This window comes from Dendrobium catenatum, unplaced genomic scaffold (genome assembly GCF_001605985.2).
Source record: "Dendrobium catenatum unplaced genomic scaffold, ASM160598v2 fragScaff_scaffold_937, whole genome shotgun sequence".
Taxonomy (NCBI): domain Eukaryota; kingdom Viridiplantae; phylum Streptophyta; class Magnoliopsida; order Asparagales; family Orchidaceae; genus Dendrobium; species Dendrobium catenatum.
The window spans coordinates 30,090-38,610 of record NW_021319399.1 but is presented as its reverse complement, the minus strand read 5'-3'; positions in this window follow the sequence as shown (position 1 = coordinate 38,610).

Sequence of the window (8,521 nt, the reverse complement as noted above, 5' to 3'; positions counted from 1 at the left end):
AAGCTAATGATATTATATTTAATTATTAATATATCATTAATTTTTTAATTAATTTAAATTAGATAAATATTTTATGAACTAATTATACTATTAATTTACTCAATTATTATTATTTTAACTTATATTAATTAAGTTAAGCAGTAATAACTTCAGAGGCGTATCGGGTTTGCCTTTCATCTCCTCTTCGGCTTCGTTGCTTCGCAGGAGGTGTAAAGATTTCACGCGTCGCTTCTTCGGCTCCTTCGTCCTTCGTGGCTGTTCGACTTCGCTCCTTCGTCGACTTTCCCTTCCTATCGGATCGGAAGTTACGACATTTTGATCGGATTCAACAACGGGAGCTCGCTTGCTGTGAAGGTAACTTTCTCCCTTTCGCGCGCTTCTTCGGCCAAATCCCCTAAATCCGCCGAACCAAAGGATTTCGGAAATCCGGGATTTAGAGCGAATCGGCGGAATTTTCCGTCCACGGAGGTTTTCGTTTGCCGTGAGATTTGGATTTGCATTTTAGGCCGTTTGGCTGGATTTCGCCCAAATCCGGCCTTAAATCCGCCTAAATCCGCATACCAAACAGCCCCTAAAGAATTTGAAGCCTATTAGTAGGTTTTATATCTGAATGTCCTGACTCAATCTTTTTCTCTTTATATATAAAAGTTTCGGAGTGGGGTACTTTGCGAGAGAATTGCTATACTTTTCAATTAAATTCATTGACTTCATTTAATACCAAGGTTTTTAAAACTTGGTGGGTCAATGAACGGTTCGACCGGGGTTGAATCAGAATCGAACCGAATGATATAATAAATATTATTATAATTAAATATTATAATAATTACACAATTATTTATAAATATATCACTACTTATTCAAATATACTACATAATAGCAGAATAAATTCGACAAGTTAACTAACATGTCATACTGATTTATGCAATGTATGTGAAACAACAATCCAGTACTGAATACAAAATCTATTTGAAGAATAGTCGTGATTCATAGCTATTTTACCAGATTTCTCAGCCAAAAAAACAAGAAGAAAAAATTCATATATACAAAAATATGAACATTTCATAAAATCTGCCATTCACCTCACACTACAAATCAATGAAAACAGAAGAACCTTAAATCCATTAAAATAAGTAAAAAACATGCATGCAAGAAAGCTATCAAGATTAAAGACTACATTCATGTCTCTGATTTTTGAAAAAAAAAAAAAAAATATCGGAACAAACAAGAATGGCAGGCTTCCCGAACGAGCAGGCGGTTTTACTTCGAGACTAGAAGAGACGCCAGAGATGAAGAAGAAGACGTCGGAAACAAGAAGAAATCGCCGAACCCGAAGAGCATATGCTACTGCGAGGCGATAGCTGCGACACGAACGAATGAGATAGGATTTTTTTTGTTTTGTTTTCGGGTTCGTATAACTTTTGCAGTCTGCAATCCATCAACAGTTTGTTAATCTTTGCCATCCAATATCCATTGTAGCGAACCGCCCAGTTATAAGAAATCGGAACCGGTTCGGCGGTTCGGCGGTCCGACCGCCGGTTCGAGCAGTTTGTCGCCGGTTCAAGCGGTGCGAAACCGGTTATAACTTGAACCGTAACCGGCCGGCCGGTCGATCTAGTTTTAAAACCCTTGTTTAAAATAGGAGAATATATTAAAATTAAAAAAAAAAAAAAAAAACTATCGATTGAATTGGAGGTGAAAATGAGTTGAAAGCTTAAATATTTTTAAATTTGATTAATTAATGATTTTAAAAATGCAGTACATATATATATATATATATACAGCGGTAGAGAAATATAAAGTTTAACGTCTTAAGTTTGTATGAAGATCCAACACACAATCAGGTAAAAAAGATTGGGTGTAGTATTTATAAAAGATTAAAATCTTAGCTTTGTACGAATATCGAACACACAATCAGATACAAGAAAGGGTGTAGTACTTATAAAAGGCAACAAGTTTTTTATGTTGAAAATTATGAAAAAGGGAAAAAACAAAGAGGCCTAGTTCAGTTTGAATAAATCCACTAATATTTACAACTAATTACAAATGAGGCCCTTCATTGGAGAGAAGGCCTTAGCTTGATGCAACAAATATACATCATATATAAAGTATTACATGGTGAAAATTGGAAGAAACAGTATTGATATGTTCGTTTGATCAGCATGACCGTAATCGGCGGGTGACGGAGGACATAAAGACTGTATCGGGTGATTGTGGTCGGAATGACTGTAGTTAGCGGGCGACGAAGGTCGAAAGGATTGTTATTTGGTGATAAAAGTCGGAGCTGGACCGTAGTTGATGAGTGACGGAGGTCGGAAAGACTGTAGTCTGACGACAAAGGTCGAAATGACCGTTGTCTGGCGACGGAGGTCAGAAAGACTGTAGTCGACAGACGATAATGGTAAAAAAGACCGTTGTCTAGTGATTGAGGTTTAGTTATAGTTTTCTGAGAGTGACATGACTAGTAAATAGGAAAAAAATCAAGGGTAATTTGGGAGTGGTTTTAATGGACGGCCAATGTGGATTACCTCAATCATTGACCGTTTATTTGATATTTGAATATTTTAATGATATCAAAAATTGACAATCTTGGACTCGTTGGATTTGTCTTGTAGACCGCTAGATTCGACTATAAGAATGCCATGCTTGGAAATCATTTGGTTATCAAAATTATAGTTTAAACCTTCCAAATGTGTTTCGGGCCTTCGATTTGGACCTATTTGAGCTCGGATTGAGTCGAATTTGGTGTTGGTGGGTTCATATTTCTGAGACGTCAGTTCGACTTTAAGTTTGTTGAAATCAGAGTTCAGATGGTTACGGATTTAATTTTGAAATTTCCAACTTGATTTGCTTCAAGATTTGTGCCCGTTCAAGAAATTTTTTTTATGATATATCATGTATAAACACATAATTATAAAAGCATGCACATCATATTCCATATAAAATAAGTATTACATATATGTTTGGCCATGAAATCTCACAGACATTGATCAAGGATCACACGGTCAATATAATAAGCATTATGATTGACTTTCTTCATGTCATCGCCAATCATGGCAATATTGACTGAAGATTGTTCTTTTTAGATGTGATGATTTTAGATAAAGAGCAATAAATTATATAATTTTTATGTATCTTTCATAGCATATATTATTGATGTAGGAACATCTTAGTTTTTATTATGCTTAGGGACTTGTTTATCTTCCTTAGTCTAGCTAGTTCTATTTTCCTCTTTAAATAGTTGGCTAATGTAAAGGATGAAGCTCATTGAATGAAATATTAGTCTTTGAAGCCTTAGAACTTTCTTCTTCTCCTTCCCTGGATTGGGAAAACCGAAATCCTTCTTGCAGGTCGAGTCTTCCGACGACCCACTACATCAATTATAATATAATGTGAACATTAATTTGTATATAAATTCAACTAAATTTCTTTGAAAAATATTGATCAATTACACCCACCCCTTGCATCAAAATTAAAAACACCCACTGTTTTTTCAGTAGAGTTTTAATGAAATGAGAATATGATATAATGAATTTCATGGTCATCATCCACCTGATAAAAGTGCAATACCAAATAAGAGTTATAAAAGTTTCAATAGGGTAAGCAAGCTAGCATTCATATTTACATTAGCATGCAGGTGCACATCAATTGCGAGAAGTTAGTAATTAAAGCATTTATTTTTTAGTAGGATAAGTTGGTGATTAAGGCTTCGTTTGGGACAGCTATTTTATTGCTTTTAAAAATATTTTTTTTAGTACAAAAAATTCTTCTAGAAAATTATTTTTGACTTCGTTTGGGGCGACTTTTTTCCTGCTTCTTAAAGTAGCTTTCTAGTACAAAAAATTTACAAAAACTTGAAATTTTTGTACAAAAAAGTTGATTTAAAAATCATTAAGAAAACCATCCCAAACGAAGACTAAGGCTTTGTTTGGGACGACTTTCTTACTGCTTTTTAAAGCAACTTTTTAGTACAAAAGTTTTAATTTTTGTACTTGAAAGCTGCTTTAAGAAGCAGGAAGAAAGTCGTCCCAAACGAAGCCTAAGAAAACAGTAAGTAAGTAGCCCCAAACGAAGGCTAAAGTTAGGTAATATAGGTTTAGTGGAGTCTTAGTCTTCTTTTGATTTTTGCCCTAAAAATGTTAAAGTGGGAGCAGTGTAGTTCTCCATTACAAAGGTTTAGTATTCTGCTTTGTGTGTATGTTGAGTGGAAGCAGTGTTGGCCAACAATGTGTTGAGTGGAAAAAAAAAAAAGACTATGCTAGACTTACTGATTTAGGGGTATTTAAAGGGAGAAAAGAAATTCTCCTGTTTACCTAAAGTTTTTGTTGGATTCGACAAGTAATTTTATTGGACCAATTTGTTAAATTTTGTATTATAAGAATTGTACGTTTGGCCTTCGCTCTCTCAGCTTGTTGCTCAAAAAATCTAAAAAATTTAAGGCAAAGGAGAACAATTCACATTGTTGAAAATTTAGTATAAAAGAAGAGTAGTGATTTACACACAATAACTTTATAATCTTGATTGCTTATACAAAAATTTATGTGCAAAAATATTAATGGTACATATCTATCCAATTCTTTTGCTACCACTATAAATCCTTAAGAAAATATGTCATAATTAATTTGCACCATATATATTACCCCGCAAGCTTTCGTGCATACGTAATAGATTTTAGGTCACAAACTTAACATTTACAAAGATATAATTTTGCTATCTTCCACAACATTTAACATACTTATCCTACTAAATAAAGATTATCCGAAACTACTTTGGCTTCGTTTTTTGTACTAAAAAGTTATTTTAAGAAACAATAAGAAAGTTGTCTCAAATAAAGCCTTTGTGTAAGAGCCTCTCTCACCATCGTCAATATATCGCAAAGCAGAAATTTGCCTGAAATACAAATATTTGATAACCATGTGCTTAATCTTCTTATTGATCATTGATATTGTTGCGTCCTGTAATATTCACAGAGGTAGAGAAATATAAAGTTTAACATCTTAGCTTTGTACGAAGATCCAACACACAAACATATGAAATAGATTATGTAGCATTCATAAGACACATCAAGATTTTTATGTGGAAAACCCTAACAAGGGGAAAAACAACGGGGCCTAGTCCAATTGAATGAGTATTTCCAATTGATTATAAATGAGGCTCTTTATTGGAAGGAAGGCATTGGCTTGATGTAACAAATATACATCTTATAAAGTGTGTTACATGGTGGAAATAGGAAGAATCATTATTGAATTGTTAGTTTGGTTGAAAGGACCATAATCAGCGGGCGATGGAGGTCGGAAAGAATATTGTTTGACGATGATGGTCGGAAGGACCGTAGTCGGTGAGCAATGTTGGGGTTTCAATTTCGGGTCATGGGTCGGGTTCGGGTCGAACCCGAAATTGACCCGACACTATTTGGGTTCGGGTCAACCCGCCTCATTTTTGCAAACGGGTCAATTTTTCGGACCCGAACCCGACCCGCTTCGGTGCAGGCAACGCGAGGCAGGTAATTCGGTGCATCCGTGCAGGCAATGCCGCACGCGATGGTGTTAATAATGCAGGATCGAGATGGCAGCTGGCTGGAAAGCGGCCATCGGCGGGGGACGACAATAGGAGACACGCGGCTCGATGTCTTGAAGCTCAGCCCGATGCAATTTGAGCAGTCACGTGGGTAGCCGGGGCAGGCATCGCGATGCATCATGCAGCCAGGGCAGCCAGGGCATGCAACGCGGGGCTACGGGGCAGCCAGGGCAAGCAACGCAGGGTAGATGGGTTTTTCGGGTCATTCTCGGGTTTTCGGGTCAACCCAAACCCGACCCGATTTTGCAAACGGATCAATTTTTCGGACCCGAACCCGACCCGCTTTGGGTTTAGGTCAACCCAAACCCAAAATTTTCGGGTCAAGTTTTTGGGTCTATTCTAATATTGATAGGTCTAGAGCAACAGAGGTCGAAAGGGCCATAGTCGGCAGGTGAGAGAGGTTAGAAGAATCATAGTCATCAAGTGACATTGGTCAGAAAGATTGTTGTCTGGTGAAGGAGGTTAGAAGGACCGTTGACTGACATAAGTCCTGCGTTGGTTAGAAATCTAACAATGGTGGAAGTCCGACATTGGGTAGAAGTACAATGATGGGTAGAAGTTTGGCGACGGGTGGAAGTTCGTGTTTAGGTAGAAGTACGTCCGACAAAAGTTCGATGACTAACAGAAGTTCGGCGTTAGGTAGAAATCTGGCATCGGGTAGGAGTTTAACGAAAGTCCGGCGATGAGCTGAAGTCCTGGGACTGGAGGAAGTCCTACGTAGGGGAGAAATCCGACGGCAAGCCGAAGTTCGACGTTGGTCGGTAGCCATGAGGTGGTTGAGGAGGAATATGGTGGCAAGAGAACTCTTTCTTCTCTTCCTTCTCTTATTGCTTAGTCTTCCTTCTTCCTCCTTGCTTCCTTTTTTCATGAGGGATGATGAGTCTATTTATTGTTTTCTGAGAGTGGCATGACCGATGAAGATTAAGGGTAAATTTGGATTAGTTTGAATGGATGATCAATATTGAATCCCTTAACTGTGGACCATTTACTAGGCATTTGAATGCCTTACCGAAGTCAAAATTTGACAATCTTGAGCTCATTGGATTCGTCTAGTCGAGTCGCTCAATTCGACTATAAGCATGCCACGTTCGGAAACCATTTGGTAATCCAAATTATGGATTGAACGTTCCAAGTGCGCTTCAGGTCCTTGATTTGGACTCATTTGGGCTCGGATTGAGTCGAATTTGGTGTCGTTGGGTTCATTTTTTTGAGATGTTTAATTTGATTGTAAGTTTGCTGAAATCAGAATTTAAATGGTCTCCGATTTAATTTTTGAAGTTTTCAACTTGATTTTACCTCAAGATTTGTGTCCGATCAAGATAATTTTTTGATGATATATATATATATATATATATCATAGTATAACAAGAAAATGATATGAGTATATGAAAGACAATTAACAAGAGTTACGAAAAGAAAAAAAAAAAAAGAGTACACAAGAATGATTCCAATAGCATGGCAATTTATGATATTAGGTCTTTAGAAACATAATATTACAAAATGACTCATTTGGATCTCCTTACAAAGAAGCCTTGTATGTGAAAAGGATGCTTGATGACTTGGAAGAGATTTAGGGTTTATATTGGAGTCAAAGCAAAGAGAAAGAGGTGACATGCCATGCTTATACTTAATAAATACGGCCGGTCCGGTCCCTCAAGGTTTTGATAGCTTAAAGAGCCCTCTTGAAGAAGAGGATTAGAGATGAAGGTTTTATCATAATATTGATTCAAGAGAAAGATATGCTGGATATCTAGCCAATATCATGCTTGAATCATATGTTGATGTAGTTTTTAAGCTTCTTAAATGAATGCTTGAAATTGAGCTATGTGATTTATTAAGTATTGACTTAATATCTATACATAAATAAAATTGTGAGGTAGATATCAAAATTCTCTTATGAAAATTTAAAAACGTGTTAGGTGATTTTGCATAAATTATTTAGCTATGCATTTGATTTGTGCCTACATAAGCTCAATCATGGTGCTTAATTAGCATACAAGTATAAGAAAAATTCAATTTTAAAAATTTCATTGGATTTGAGAAGGATTTGATAAGGGGGAGATCGGTGGAGAAAGAAAGAGAAGAAATCATAAGAAGTTCATTTATATGAGTTTGGAGAATCATCTTCAAGACCAATGATATTTCTTTAGAAAATTTTGATGTCGAAATCTTTTACTTTGTGTTTCGTCATCTATCTTTGATATCTAATATACATTATTTTCTCTTACTTGTTTTTTGAAACTTAGACTTTAATTGGGACAACTTTCTTATTGCTTCATAAAATTGTTTTCTAATATAAATATTTTTTGAACTTGAAAAATTTTAACTATAAAATTGTTTTTTTTTTTAAAGTAAAAAACTATCTCAAACAAAGTTTTTAATATTTCTAATTTTATTTGTTATTTGATGCCGGCGAACTTATATTTTGAAAAAAGCCGAACAGTATCATTATACCTCCTTTCGCCACCACAACAATAACTACAACAACATCAAGCCTTTATCCCACTACGTGGGGTCGACTACATGAATCCTTTTTCTCCATTGTGTCATATTAAAAGTTAAATTCTCGTATAAATCTGATAAAGAAAGGTCATTTCTAATATTTTCTAACCAAGTCTTTTTAGATATGCCTATACTTTTTTTAGCATAAGTCAAATCTAATACCTCTACTCTCCTAATTGAGTCATTGGAAGGCCGCCGTTTTATGTGACCAAACCATCTAAGGTGACTCTCTCTAATCTTATCTTCTACTGGAGCTACTCCAACCTTTTCACGTATATGCTCATTTCGTATCCTATCTCTAAGAGTAAAGCCACTCATTCACCTGAGCATCCTCATCTCTGCCACACCCAGTTCCCTTTTGCTACCAATAGCTTTTATTTTGATGTTATATCATTAAGAATTCTAAGATCGCATGTAGGGGTGTTAATATTTGACACGATCCGAA